General features: G+C 49.0%; 1 pseudogene; it reads right to left on the reverse strand.

Annotated features, from left to right (window-relative positions):
• The window catches only part of LOC143386112 (E3 ubiquitin-protein ligase RNF213-like), a 104,299-nt pseudogene that overhangs the window by 42,725 nt on the left and 46,709 nt on the right, over positions 1–14,865 (reverse strand).

The following is a 14,865-nucleotide window of genomic DNA, read 5'->3' on the forward strand; positions in this document are numbered from 1 at the left end:
CTTTTAATTTTCATTTTGAGACAGAGTCTCACTAAGTTACTTAGGGCCTCCATAAGTTGCTGAGGCTGGCTGGCTTTGAACTTCCCATCCTCCTGCCTCAGCCTCCCAAGCCACTGGGATTATAGGCATGTGCTATTGAACTCAGTTCCAGACCCCTTCTCTAGGCCTGTCCTTATGAATAGGCTTCAGGTTCCCACATCCAACCAAAGAGCAGACATCCAAACCTATCCCAAACAGATGTCACCACCACTAGCTGCCAAACCCACTGCTGTTCCTGGATTCTCCATGGTGATTGCACAAAGCTGCAGTGAGCTCAGGAAGTCTGTCTTCCACCTCCTTCCTCCCCTTACTGCCTGCTAACTGTCTGCAGTTTGCACCATGTCAGCAGCCTCCTGACAGCTCTATCCTCTCAATGTCATCTTGTGAGACCCATCACTCAAACCTTGAACTTTACAGTCTGTCAGTGATCTCCTCCAGGTCTCTTGCACAGATGCAGATTCAGACTCAACACCTGTGTCCCACAGAGGCCTTTGCCTCTGACACTGGCCCAGCCAGCCCTCTCTTTCAGTGGAAAAAGCCTCTCAAGGAGAACCACCTAAGATTCATGCCCCTACCTGGAGTGCAGCTTTCACCTATGACACACACTCAGGGCACCTACATGGGAGACATTCTCATCCATTACTCTTACTCTGTCAAAGGATGGGAAGCAGGCCAATTCACTTACATCACAGGTGGACCCAGCATTCTGGGAACTGAATGCTGTGCCCAATGCTGCTCTCAGAGCAGAGCTCTACTCACAGTCAAAAATAGGCCTAACTGAACTTATCCTCCTTGTGCCTGTATAAAACACACCCATTTCCTAGACTGCACACTATCCTGAAGAGAGTCAAAACCTCTGGGCCCCAGGGACCAGGGCTCTTGGGTGAAAGAGGAAAGGGAAAGGCTGTGGGGCAGTCACCTCTGTGAAGATGGCATGGCACTCAGAGTCCCCATTGCGAAGTTGGGCCTGGAGGAAATCTGCAAAGGAGTAATGCTGCTGCTTGTACAGTATTCCTGCGACAGCACCTGTGCAGCAAATGAGCCCAGTGCAGAGTTGCTCAGCCGCACCACAGCATCTGGTGTGGCACAGTCCAGCAGGATCAGCTTGGCTTCCTCAGACACCCTGTGGTATAGCTCCTCTGTCAGGTCCCCGGGGCCCTGCCTCTCCACAGCCTGCAGCACCACGGAGGCACAGGCATCGGAGTGGTAGCCGATGAAGACATCAGCAGGGCTGTACTTGTGCCTAGCCAGGAACTGATGGGCCTTCACGTCAGCAAAGTCCTCTGCCCACTGCATGAGCTCCTGCACGATGCTCTTCTGCCAACCCTGTAGCACCGAGCTGATGTCCAGGTAGTGCTTCTCCAGCCGGTTAATGAGGGGCACAGGGAACTGCTCATATACCACATTTTTCTCCTCGATGACAATCAGGCGGAAGTCAGGGTGGACCCGACACTTCACACGATGGGTGCCGAGCCCGAGGTCCACATACTTCTGGCCCCCGAGGTAGACGTAGTATTGGTTGAGCGCATCATACAGGCTCTCATATAGGTGCTGCAGGTTCAGCAGCACCACCATCTTGCCAGTCTCCATGCAGATCTTCACCCGGTTGATGTTTCTGCAGACCTGGGTGTACTCCTGGTCCCGGGGAAAACTGGAACCAAAGATGATCTCGGGATGCTGGTCCTCACTGAAGAATGACTGCTGCAGGATCTGCAGGGCCATGTAGTTTTGGGTCAGTATGAGCAAGTAGCGGAATTCAGCTTCTTCCGGTTCCCCTACTGCTGGGAGTATGTTCTGCATACTCCCACAAATGTTCTGCTTGATGAGCTCCAGGGTGCTGACCTCTTCCACACACCCGGCCTCAGGTAAACTGGCCATGAAGATGTCCAAAGCAGGGATGTCATCTTTGCCACTGAAGTTCCGAAGGACTGCCTGTGCAATATCCTGTGGAGAAGGCTTCATGTTAGATGCTCTGGCGGTGGCAAAGACCATCTTGATGAGGCTATAGTAGTCGCGAAGCCCAAAGAATTCCTTGTTCTGCCTGCTGCACACTGTTTCATAGGCCTTGGCAAAAGGAGCGAAGTACCCTCGGACCCTGTCCTGCACCAGGCTGTCTGAAGAGCAGATCCCTCTGGCACTCTCTATGAGCTCTTTCTCACTGGGGCTGTCGCGGGACACAAAGATGCCCCGGTTCATCTTGGCAGGGTCGAGGGCCCAGTTGGAAATACCTATGAAGCCAACTTTCTGGTGGGGGGCAGGATCACCTTCAATGCACCCGTCTTCCAGCAGTGGGTGCAGAGCCTTCAGGGGCATTTTTTGGGGAATCTTCTGCCAAGCCAACCTCATCCAACACCACCACAGACACGTACTGCTGCAGGTCTTTCCCCTGCTGGAAGTGAGCACACTGCTTGAAAGTGTTTATGATGCCCTGTGGGGTGCAGTGGGGGCTACACTGGAATGACACCAGATGGACCTGCTTCAGGCTGCGGAAGAGAGCGGAGTGCGCGGCCTGGCCCTGCATGGCATCTGCCACGATGGTCTTGGCAAGAGATTTGGAGCTGCCAGGCTTTCCCACCAGGAAGAGGGGTATCTTTAGCTCAATGCAGATGATCATCATGAAGACATTCTCCTTCAAAGCCAAGTTCCTGGCTATGGTTTTCCTCAGAGGCACCCCACTCAGGAAAAGATCCTGTGCATGCGTGATCTCGTCCAGGATGACTCTGCTGTCGTCATATGGTTCTGGAAAATACCTGCAAATGGCTCTGTGGTAGGACTCCTTCTCCTTCAGGGAGGCATGGTAACCGACCCCCACAGTCATCACCAGGGACCAGAGGACAGGGTCTCTCCTGAAGTTATTTTTGCTGACACTGGTCTCGCAGAGAAAGGTGTTCAGCTTCACCAAGAGCATCTCGCTGCGGCCATGAAACCATGTGAACACCTTCACACAGCGCTCCACATCCCGGAGGCTGACGAAACTGCACTCACTTTCAGTGTTCCTCATGAACCTCTGAGAGGCAGAGAGCACTTCTGTGATCACATGAGTCTTGTCTTCACTGATCCTGATGTGGTCCACCAGTCTCTGCACAATCTGCTGGATGTAGAGCTTTTCAGCAGTGTCATTCAGTTGCCCAAAGTCCCACACTAGAGGAATCAGGCTTGGGGGCAGGGCGTGGACACGGTACACCAGCTGCCTGAGGGGAATAGAGCCCAGCCTATCTGCTGTCTCCTCTGCACTGACCCTGTACCCCAAACCAGCTGACTCCAAACGGCAGATGGTCTCCTGAGAGTGCTTCCTGTAAGGGATGCAGGCAGCTATGATGTGCAGGCCTGAGTCCTCCTCCAGGGGCTGGCCATCCACGGTCTGGTCACACAAGACTTCCTTAATACAGCTTATGGCTTCTGTTGTGTTGGCTTCATCAAAGAACAAGATGGTGTCCAACTGGTGTGAGTCCTTATTGGATAAGGCAGTTTTCTCAGCCTCTAAGACTTTGGAGTGAATCATGGCTGTGGTTGTTCCTCCATGAACCTTGACCAACTTCATGGTCTCAGCCTGGGCACCACAACGCTGCAGATCACTAAGGAATTTAATGAGCCTGGTTTTCCCACAGCCAGTTTCTCCCATGATGATAACTGGGATCCCACACCTGAACCGCATTTCAATGGCCAGAATCTTGAGCATGTTGTCCATTGTAAGCTCATATGTTTCATCAGGGTCAAAGGCCTGAGGAATTCCTAGTGGCCGGCAGAGTCTCAAGAGTTTCTCATGTCTGGGCAGGTTACCAAAGTCAACATTGAAGGGCACGCCTTGAAGCAACAGCCCCCTGTACAGTTCTTGTGTCATGACATCTTTCCTGATTATCTCCCCATTGAGATGGTTGATAGCATCAATGCTGCCATTCTCATTGGGCTGGAGATGGAAGCCTATGAATGTCATGGTCTCGTGGTCACCATTGAAGAACACATATGGGTGAGGCTCTGACTCCCACCTCCTCCAGAGAGTGAAGGGGGCGAGCTCTGCCTCATCAACCCCACCCATGGTGACTATGTGCTTCCCTTGACTTTGGTCAGAGGTATGAAGTGTTGGTGTGGCAAAGTCTCTTGCCATGACAATCATGAAGGTGACTACGAAGTTCTTGAAGCCCTGTAGTGTATCTCCAGTAAAGTCTGGATTGCAGAACACAGAGGCCTCACAGTCCTTGAGCTGAGAGTTGAGGAACCGAGCAAAGTTCTGGAGCTCTGACCAGGAGGGGTTGATGACCCCACAATATATGAGGAGGTGCTGGATGCACTCCCCTGGGGTACCTTCAACAGAGCCTGCTTGGTATTGAAATGTGTCTAGGTTTTGTTTTTTATGGAATCTTTTTAAATATTGGTAAGGTCTTTGGAAAGTAGCACTGCAGAACTCTCTCTCGTCCATTCCAGGCTCTATGAAGCTCCTCTCAGGGCTCAGCTCCATGGCTATCACTTCTTTGGGAGGTCTGCAGGTGACTCTGGGGAAGATGTCAAGAAAACTAAACTGGGGGGCATGTGGATTCTGCAAAGAAGAGATATAAATAGAAGTTAGAACTTGATTTCCTGAAAGATGCCCATATGTGTTAACCCTCCACATGGTCTCCTGTGGATTGAATGCATGTGGCTTTCTGCAGCCTCTTGTTCACAGAGGCTGGCATCTGCATGTTAGAGCATTACAGAAGCTCAACTATGGCATCTGCATTATGAACCAGAAAGCTAGATCCAATCCTGTGACTTGATCTCTTCACCAAGCATGAACACATGTGTAACAGTAGAACTCCCACCAGCTAACAGGTTTCCATGAATGAAGTCTCACTGTCTTCTTCACTGGCAGTAAGGGAGACAGTGGCCATCAACAGAGGAATCCTCCACACTCAGCACCCCTGGAATTCAACCCTAGACATAGGAACCAATCTGACATATCCAGATGAATCCAAGATGCTACCAATCAACATGAGAGTATTCTCATTCTAGACACCCTTAAGATCTAAGTCCAAGCATGCACTTCCCCTAACATGTACTCACAGCTCCCCTAAGGTGAAAGTGGAAAACAACCAAGATGTGTCAACCCAGGCTTCAAGCCACAGAATCAAAGGTGTGCCATGACCACCTGCAAATGCCCTGTGTACATACCAGCTTTGTAGACCTCTTTGGCAGTGCTGAATTTCCTTCTGTAATTTCAATGATATATAAATGGCATGGGTTCCGAAGCCACATTTTCCCACTTATATCCATTAGGTATTGTAAAATGAGGACCTTGAAAAGAAAGACCCAAGTTCCAGTCTGTACCTAAAGACAGAGAAGCATGGGTTTGAAAATACACAATTGCCAATCATTCCTCCCAACCCCCAGGACCCTCCTGACTTCTTCCTTGGGAGAAGAGTACTGACTACAGGCAAGTATAGAAGGAAGAGTCTTCATTCAAGGAGAAGCAGATGGGGCCCTGGGAATGTGAGCCTTCTGATGTGGCTATTCAGTTGCCATGTGGGCACTTACCGAAGCAGTCACATCAAAGTGGAATATCATGGGCGTTTTCCAATACTGAACATCCCAGAAAGACAGGAGGGAGCCCAGGACCTGGCTCTCATCCACCTGAGCGTCAGTCAACCGAACAATCTTTAAAGGCACCTCTTCACTGTTTAACTTCTTTTTCAATTTTTCATGCAATCTCTTCACATAGAGAGATTTTCCTATAATGTTAAAACAAGGAAATTAGATCCTGAGCCTATGGATCAAGAGGAACAGATTCCAGAGAGATTAGAAATTACTTCTCAGCCAGGAGCAGTGGCACATGCCTATAATCCCAGGAGCTTGGAAGGCCAAGATAGGATGATTGAAGTTCAAGGCCAGCCTCAGTAACCTAGTAAGGCCCCAAACAACTTAGTGAGACCATATCTCAAAATAAAAAATGAAAAAGGCTGGGGTAGGGCACCCTTGGGGTAAATCCCCAGCTAAAAAAAATTAAAAAGTTACTTCTCTGTATAAAATTCAAAACTGATGCAACAGAACATCATATTAGAGCACAACTCCAACGTGAAGCCAGAGTCCAGAGCTGTCACCCACCCAGCATCCTCGAATTCCCCATGATGACAATGGTGGAAGTGTAATAAAGTAAAAGCAGAGGCATGTTCCCCAGTTGGGGAGAGAATAGGTTGTATCTGGACAGGGCACAGTGATGCTCACAGGTTGAAGTCAACAGAATGGAAGTCACCACCTCTTTCCAAGGAAACATGACAGTGACTAAAGGGAAGGTGCAAAGGCACTCTTCTCCTGGAGCCAGAGCAGCTGTGCCTCTTCTGCTCACACCAACACAACCCGGAATAGGTCAAAGGAGGTTATGCAGGAAAAAAGTGACCTGCAGAGAAGTCCATGCAAGGAGAGGATCAGGGCTTCCAGGAACTGCAACCTGGGTGGAAAGGGGGCTCCTTCTAGGTGAAGCACTGACCACAGGGAGTCAGACCCTCCTGGGACTCACTTTCCCACCTGCAGAGGGTTGTCAGCTGAGGTGCCCTCTGCTACAGAGAAAGGGGACACTAGGAAGCCCTCAGAGACTGCCTGCCCATCCCAGCACTCTCATTACCAACTCCTGCTCTCTCTGAGGCCACGATCCCCACACACATCCGGTCTCTGAAAACAGCTGCCGCTGACAGGGTCTGTGCTGGGACCTGGTAGTGATGTGCCAAGTAGGCCTGGATGGCATGGAGGGGCACCTGGGGGATGACGTGGACTTTGTGCTGGCTGAAGGCTGAGGGCAGGTAGCAGCATTCCCATGCTGCATCACAGACCAGTACTAGCTGGTAGTCCTCCTGGGGACACTGTGTGCACAGGCTGCGGAAGAAGGCCTCTGCCTGGCAGGCCACCTCATAGCTCAGCTGATCCGCAAACAGCAGGCTGTAGACCTTGTGCCCCTGGGAAACCGGGGCCAGGCAGTGGTGCAAGAGCAGGGCTACCTCCTCAACCGTGGTCCCTGGGGTACAGAGTAGCACCTCATCGAAGGTGGGCAGGGGCTGGCCTGGGGCCTGCATGTAGATGGCCAGGGCAGCCAACAGCACCTCAGAGTGGCCACACATGACCAGGTTGGGCTGGCCAGCCTGCAGGCCCACAGGAAGAGACCGCTCCACAGGAGGCCCGCCCATCCTGGCCAGGTGAGCCAGACAATGGCCCAAGGCCTCCAGGTCCAGGCAGCCAGGCAGAAAGACACTCATGCTCTCCAGGAACTGTTCCATGATGGCCCTCAGCTTGGTCACCAGGCTGATCTCAGCGGATTGCAATGGAGGTAATTTTTCCATCACTGTCCTCACGTGGTGTCTGGGAGCCTCATTGAACCCCTTGGTGGCCCTTAAGACATCAGCTGGGGTGCAGTTGACTTTGATGAAGGACAGCATCATGAGGGCAGCTTCGCTGGGACTCTGCTTCCTGAGCTCGGTGCTCAGGAGGACCAGCTGCTCGGCCGTGTAGAAGTTGAGGTAGAAGTGCTCCCTGCGCTTTCTGCTCACCAGCTCCTTCCAGTCTTCCAGGAAGTGCTCCATCTGCCTGCAGAGGGCTTCCAGGAGCTGGGTGACGTCCCCACTCTCTGTCAACTGGCTTACCAACTCCAAGTGGAAGTCCATGCAGATGGAGATGCCATTCCTGGGGCAGCAGTAGACCTCGGCAGTCCAGGTCCGGAACAGCATGTTTCCCCCAGAGTACAAGTTCAGGAAGGCTTGCACGAGCCGCTGCACATGGCAGAATAACTGGGCATAATAATAATAACAGGGGCATAAGGCAGATGTCACAGTGAACTACTGGAGGGGGATGTGCCAGTCTAGACACACACAGGTTCTAATTGAAGGGGCTTGGGTTCACTCCTCCCTCAGGGTCACTGGGAAACATGATCAGCCTAAGGAGTGGGTTCCCATCTTTGGGAAGTGATCAAGTGGCAGATAAGAATGTCGACTGTGGGGTGGGCTGTGCTCAGTGGTAGAGCACTTGCCTAGTATGTGCCAGGCCCTGGCCCTGTATCCAGCACTGGGGAAAAAAATAATGTCAATTGTGAAGTACAAATAAACTGTAAGAAAAGAACCTTTACGTGAAAGAGAGACTATTATATAAATCAATTACCTGTGTCAACAATTACTTAAGATTTTTTTCAGTACTGGGGATTGAATCCAGGGTAGTCTACCACTGAGCTATGTCCCCAGCCCTTTTTATTTTGAGACAAGATCTCACTAAGCTGCTGGCCTTTAACTTGCAATCCTCCTGTGTCAACCTCCTGAGTCGCTGGTGTTACAAGCATGTGCCACCACATCTGGCTTGATTACTTTTTTTTTTTAATATTTATTTTTTAGGTATAGATGGACACAACACAATGCCTTTATTTTTATGTGGTGTTGAGAATCGCACCGGGGTTCCACCTGTGCTAGGCCAACGCTCTACCGCTGAGCCACAATCCCAGCCCTGGTTACTTTAGTTTTGATGAAGAGTGCCCATTAGAATCTTGAGATTTTTGATTTTGCCAATTTACAATGTAAATGAAGCCATTCATACTTCTTCCTAAGAACTATCTACCTGGTCACCTCCTGTTAAATGCAGTGGATTAACCACCAGTGGTGACAGATCCCTCTGATGCTCTTTTGGAGGAGCTGATGGCCCCAGGGCCTGTCCCACCTCAGATGTGACTCCACAAAAGGTGCACCCTGCAGACCCACAAGCTCCACTCTCTGGAGCCACTCTGTCCACCAGAGGCCAACCCCTGCCTATTTCCATTTGCATGCCCAGCCTGAGGCAACAGGGCACCTGCTCACCTCAGAAAACCTCTCCACTTCCATACTCTTGTGGTCTTTCTTGCCAGACATCAGCATCAGCTTGTTTAAAAGATCCTTCAGCTCTTCCAAAGTGTAGGAGCGATCTGGCTCTAGGCCACTGTGACCCCTAGGGAGGATCAGGTGCAAGATGGCATCTGGGGAGATCTGGGAGGCACAACATGTTTAGAGGTCATTTTCTAGTGGCTGAAACCCTGACTCTGCAGCAGGCCAGTGTGTGCCACCAATGGTGCGCCTGGAATCTGGGAGGGCTCACCTTCTGGTCACCTGTGGGTGCCCTGATCTCATAGATGCCTCTGCTGTTGATTGCTGTGGCCAGGGACAGGGACGAGAGCTCAATGAATCCATGGCTTTCCTTCACTGTCTTCAGCCACTCTAAGTTCCTGGCAGAATCTCGCTGTTGGAACAAAAGCAGAGAACATGGGCCAGGGTTCGAATGACTATCTTCCTCCCTGTCCTCCTCCTGCCTCTGCCCTCGCTGGGCAAACTCTAGCCACCCTCCTCCAGGGCTCTGGGTGTAGCTGCTCACCCAATGCCTAAGGCTGTCTCAGGTGCCTCTGCCTGATCCCTCAGGACTCTGCTTGGTCCCCAAGGACCCTGGCCACTCAGTGTAGCTGCACTGGTGCCTGGTTCCTAGCTGACACATGGAGTGCACGTGGCTTGCACTTATGGATGATTGGGTGGATGGCCACAGGACATGCAGCCAGATGGGAGGCCACCATCCTGCTGTGTTCTCAGAACAAAGGCCCTCTGAGGAGAGATGCCTGACTGAACAGGAGCCCTAAGTTCTTAATGTCCTGCCATGGTCCCTGAGCATGACCGGAACAACTTAGGAAAATTTTAAGAGAATGTGAGCTTCTAGCAGGAAAACTGTCTATCTCCCCACCCTCCAATCACATGCAGGACCAGCTGTCCTGAGGAGGGTGCAGGCCTCTGGACATCTCTGCTCATTGGGTGAGTTATGTAGTGCTGGTTAACTAAGACTCTGGTACAGGCAATTTACTTAAATGTTTATTTTTTTCTGATAAAAAATTAATCAATATAAATTGTGAAAAATACCCAAAAGTAGTAAAATAAAGGACAATTACTACCATTCAGAGAAAACCACTGTACACCCTCTTTTACACTTCCTATTTTGCTCTTTCCACTCCTGTCTTGTAGGGTGGAGAGTACTCTTGACATACAGTTCCATAGCTCTCTTCAAACCCAAGACAAAAAAAGCATTTCCATTTATGAAGAAAACCTGGTTTTCAACATCAGTTTAAATGGCTGCCCATGTGCCCTCAAAGCAGAGCAGTTCCCTTGGGCTGCAAGATCACCATACCTTGGAACCAGGGACAAGACTCACCAGCTTACTGGGCAGGTGAGGGTCGTTTTGCAGAGCCTTCCAGAGTTCTTTTAGCAGTTCCATGAACTCCCTGAAGCCTGCCTTCTTGTCCAGCTTATACAGCAGGGATGCATAGCCCTGCACAGCATCATGGAAGCAGGCCACCCGGTCCACATCAATGTCATTTTCTCCAGCCAAGATGGAAGCAAGGTCCACAAACACCTGGAGCTCGGTGATGCCTGAGACAGAAAGGGAGCTAGCACAGAACAACTCCAGGATGCTGCACAACTCATACCTGGGGCATGATCCTTAGTGAGGCCATCAATAGACACTAAGTAAACATCTAGGGCCTGCTCCATTTCCTGCCTTCAGTTAGGACTCCAGGATATCTTTTCTTTTGCAGGATATGATGACACCACTGACCAACATCTAACCTTTATCAAGCAATTCCCAGGCACTGTACTAGGCTTGTGTTTACCTTATTTCCTTTAATCCACAAACATCATCACTTAAACAAAAACAGGTTCAGTTGGTAAAAAATATGTAGATGATTAATTATTTTAAAAAATTGAGATAATTCTCTTGAGTTAATTACCAATCAAAGATTATACATCAAAGCAGACTCAGGAGTACAAGCAGCACAGTTCTGGATGCTATCAGGAGCTGTCCTGCCAGGCCTCTGTGGTGCACCAGTGCTGCTCCTGCTCCATCTACTTGGCCTTTCTTACCTCCCCTCCCCCACCCTCTATCTAATGTATACAACCACATAGGTTGCCCAGCCCTAGACTGGGAGAGAAATGCACAGCTTCCACAAGCTTGCTGCAGCAACATCCACTTATGTGCAAGAGCTTGCCTAGTCCTCTAGCAGAATGAGTTGGAAGGCACAAAAGGAGTCAAGATACTGAAGAAAATGACACCAGCATCCAAAGATGGAGAGAGCAGAAAAGAAAACAGTTTTAACCAGAACTCTGAAAAGCAGCCCTGATGCAAACTCCTGGAAGCAGACGCTGCCCCCCACTAACACACGTTCAGGAACAAAATTTGGCAAACACTTGAAACTGAGCTACCCGCATACCTCCCAGAGCCTCGTGCAGCCAGCTGACCAGCTCCTTCTGCAGGGCCAGCTCTTCTAGACACTGGCAGTGGGGCTCACTGATGTCCTGTAGCAGCTTCTTGGCCTGGATGAGCTGTGGGCTGATCTGGTCCAGTCTCTCATGACGCATGGCCTCGAAGTCATCAGTCTGAAAGATGAAGCTCTGCTGAGGGCTATACCAGAGACCACCCATGCCTGCCTTCCCACATGCCTGGACAAGAAGACGCTTCAGCAAGAGTGTGACACACTCTTGCACCAAAAATAGTATGACCTCCATGACGCTCTTTGCTACACTGCAGAAGCTACTGTCCATAGTTACCCAGTGCCATGAGGAAGCCTTCAAGGACTTTGAAACCTGTTCCGCACAGCAGCCCTGCCAGTTCTGGGCTTCTCTGTTTGTGAGAGTAACAGATGTCCTAAAAGTTTCAAGATTAGGTATAGACAATTCCACACTCTGCTAAATTTTAAGCACTATCATGCCTGTCTCTATTAAAACATAGGCCACACACACTTTAAAAATGTGAGGCTAAAAACAGGAAGGAGAAACTCAGGCCTGACCTATGACAGGAGTAATGTATCATTTGGTACTTCCTGCTGGAACTAGGAAAGGTACCTGGACAATTGACAAAATATTTCTTTTTTTTTTTTTTCAAGAACTTGATTTTATTTGGATACCAGTTTTCTTCCAAATATGAAAAACATTCTTGAATACTTCAGGAGTGAGTGCATTGAAGGATATAGAGAGCGATGACTTCAATTTGTCATTTTTTGGTCATCTGTTTTTTTGGTTTTTTTTAATTGGTTGTTCAAAACATTATAAAGCTCATGATATATCCTTTTGTGCTTTTATAACCTAATGAAATAAGATTCCTCTGGAAAGAGTATGGTTTCTCTATCCTGAATTTTTGGTTCTCAGATCGACCCAAGAAAACTCACTAGCTAAGGAACAGTCACACTATCTCAAGCAAAGGTAAAAATGCAGGCCATGGAATGTTCCAGCCTCAGTGCAGCCCAGTCAGAGCCTTTCAGGGGGGCTGCCACATTGCCCTTCCCAGAATCCCTGGGGCTTCCAAGGAGTCTGAGGTAGGCCCCCACCTCACAGGAGTCCCCAGAAAATAACTTACAAAGTTTATTAAAGTGTAAAGAACACTGAAGTCACCAGTCAATCCAAAATCCTTTTTGACCTTGCAGATGACTTTGGCTGAGCTGATTGCCTGGTGCAGGCTATGGTACTCCTTGATCTGCTCAACACGCTCTGAGATCCAGCCCCTCTGGGCCTGAGGATGTACTTCACACATGATCTGGAGGTCCAAAGTCAGGTCATTGTATTTATCTACAAAGTCTTTGAAGATGACACCAATTTCTGCAAAGGTGACATCTCCTGACTTCAGATCCTGATACAGTTTCATGAACCTTTGGTAACAAGGCAAATATAAGTACTCATAGGCCTCTGTAAGTGCAAGGGGTCGACTTTCATATTCCCCTTTGGGATCATTCAATGACTCTGCGGCTTCTTCCCAGAAGATCTGGAAGATGTGGCTGTCTGTCAGTGAGTCTATCCTTTCAGCCATTTCCTGGACCTTGGGGCCTAGGTTGTAGTGTGTCATCTGCTTACAGGCCGAGGACAATGGCTGGCTCAAACTCATGATTTCATTCAGTCTTTTGCAATTCAGGTCTTCCATGTGTCTTGCTTCAATCTCTCCAAAATCCACTTTGGAAACCACAAGGAAACATGGAAGTTAAACTGCTAGTCATGGTAGCATCTTATTTTACTTTCTCAGTATTTCTAATCACTGCCTTAAGAAATCTAAGTGAACACCATTGCTGGGATTTTTGTCACAGGAAGAATTCATCCTTTCTCCCCTCCACCCTTCTGTGGCTCATTCATCAGTTTTCAAGATAAATAACAAATTGTAAGCTCTTGTGTGGAAAGGACAATTGGAAACACATATCCATCTCCTTTCCTCCCAAATCTGTCTCCAGTGACAGATTAGAAATTGCTTTTTCAAAGATCATAACCAGCAGGAATGAGGAGAGTAGAAAAGGAGCCCAATAGCAACATACACTGAGAAGTAGAAAAATGACCACACCAAGTGATACTCCTGGGGCCTGAAAACACAGACCCTGAGGCCACAGTAGACATGAGCTCAGCCAGGCCAAGCACAAGCTCCTGGTAGGCAAGGACACTAGTTTCTAAGGTCACCCTAGACTGGAGGAGGCAGAGAGGGAACAGGAAGTGAGTTCAAAGTCTGTTTAAGAAGCAGTTGCTAAGAGTCCATCCCCACCATGGAGGCTGCCCTCTGCCTGGCAAAGGACAGGAAGGACCACCTATAAGGATCTCAGGCCTGGAGGCCACTTCTAGACATATACCTGTCTTGGCAGTTACAAAGGACAGGGAGTATTCAATTTAAGAACCAAGAGGACCACACAGCCACCAGGGCAGGAGAACTGGAGTAGAGGAGCTCACCCTCCTACACTCCCTCTTGGATCCAGAAACATGGCAGCAGGCAGGGGGCTGCAAAAGTGACCAGCCCACAAGAGAAGCCCTCAAGGACCAAGTCAATTCAAGGGTAGCCACAGAGCCTCAGGGTCCATGGCCCAGAAGCCCTTAGCCTGTCAATCCACTTTTGGTGACTGTCTTTATAGACACAGACCAACAAAAATCTCCAACCAGAATAGAAAAAGCTTTAACATGGGGAACATACCAAAAACCCAATAGGGCTGATGTAGCTCAGTGGTAGAATGCTTGCCTAGAATTCTAGCATGTGTGAGGCATGGGGTTCGATGCTCAGTGCCACATAAAAAAAAAGAAAAGGCTAGGTTTGTTTCATCCTCAGCATGCAATAAAGAAAAGAAAGCGGGGAAAGCCAACAGAGAGAAGCAAATTGGATGAAGTGGAAAACTATGCAAGGAAAAGAAAAATCTTTAAAAATACCAATAATCTCCAAAAGATAAGACACTTCAACCATGATCCACGACAACAGCATAGTATATAAATGGATCTTTAAAGAAAAAAGGGAGGGGCTGCAGTTGTGGCTCAGTGGTAGAAAGCTCACCTAGCATGTGAGGCACTTGATTTGAACCTCAGCAATACATAAAGATAAATAAATAAAGGTATTGTGTTCGTTTACAACTAAAAAAAAAAATTAGAAAAAAAAAAGTGCTGGTGTGGTGGCATATGCCTGTAATTCCAGCAGCTTGAGAGGCTGAAGCAGGAGGATCGTGAGTTCAAACCCAGCTTCAACAAAAGCGAGATGCGAAGCAACTCAGTGAGACTCTGTCTCTGAATAAAACACAAGGAGCAGATGACAGTGACCTCAGCCTTTCTGCCACACAGAAGGAAGTGGAGCAGACAACAGCGACCCCAGCCCACTCTAAGGTAGGAGGAGAGCGACCATACTATGGACCCATCTACTCATGCATGCAGTGGCTTTTCCCCTGGCTTCCATTTAGTGACAACAGGCAGGACCAACAAGACCATATTTCAGGTTCCTGCAGGCAAGGAATTGGTAATCACTACAAGATTATAAGTTAGAAACTATAATACCTAGAATCCACAATGCTAGAGAGGAAGACACATGGACGACATGAAG

Source organism: Callospermophilus lateralis, chromosome 17, assembly GCF_048772815.1.
Source record: "Callospermophilus lateralis isolate mCalLat2 chromosome 17, mCalLat2.hap1, whole genome shotgun sequence".
NCBI classification, from domain to species: domain Eukaryota; kingdom Metazoa; phylum Chordata; class Mammalia; order Rodentia; family Sciuridae; genus Callospermophilus; species Callospermophilus lateralis.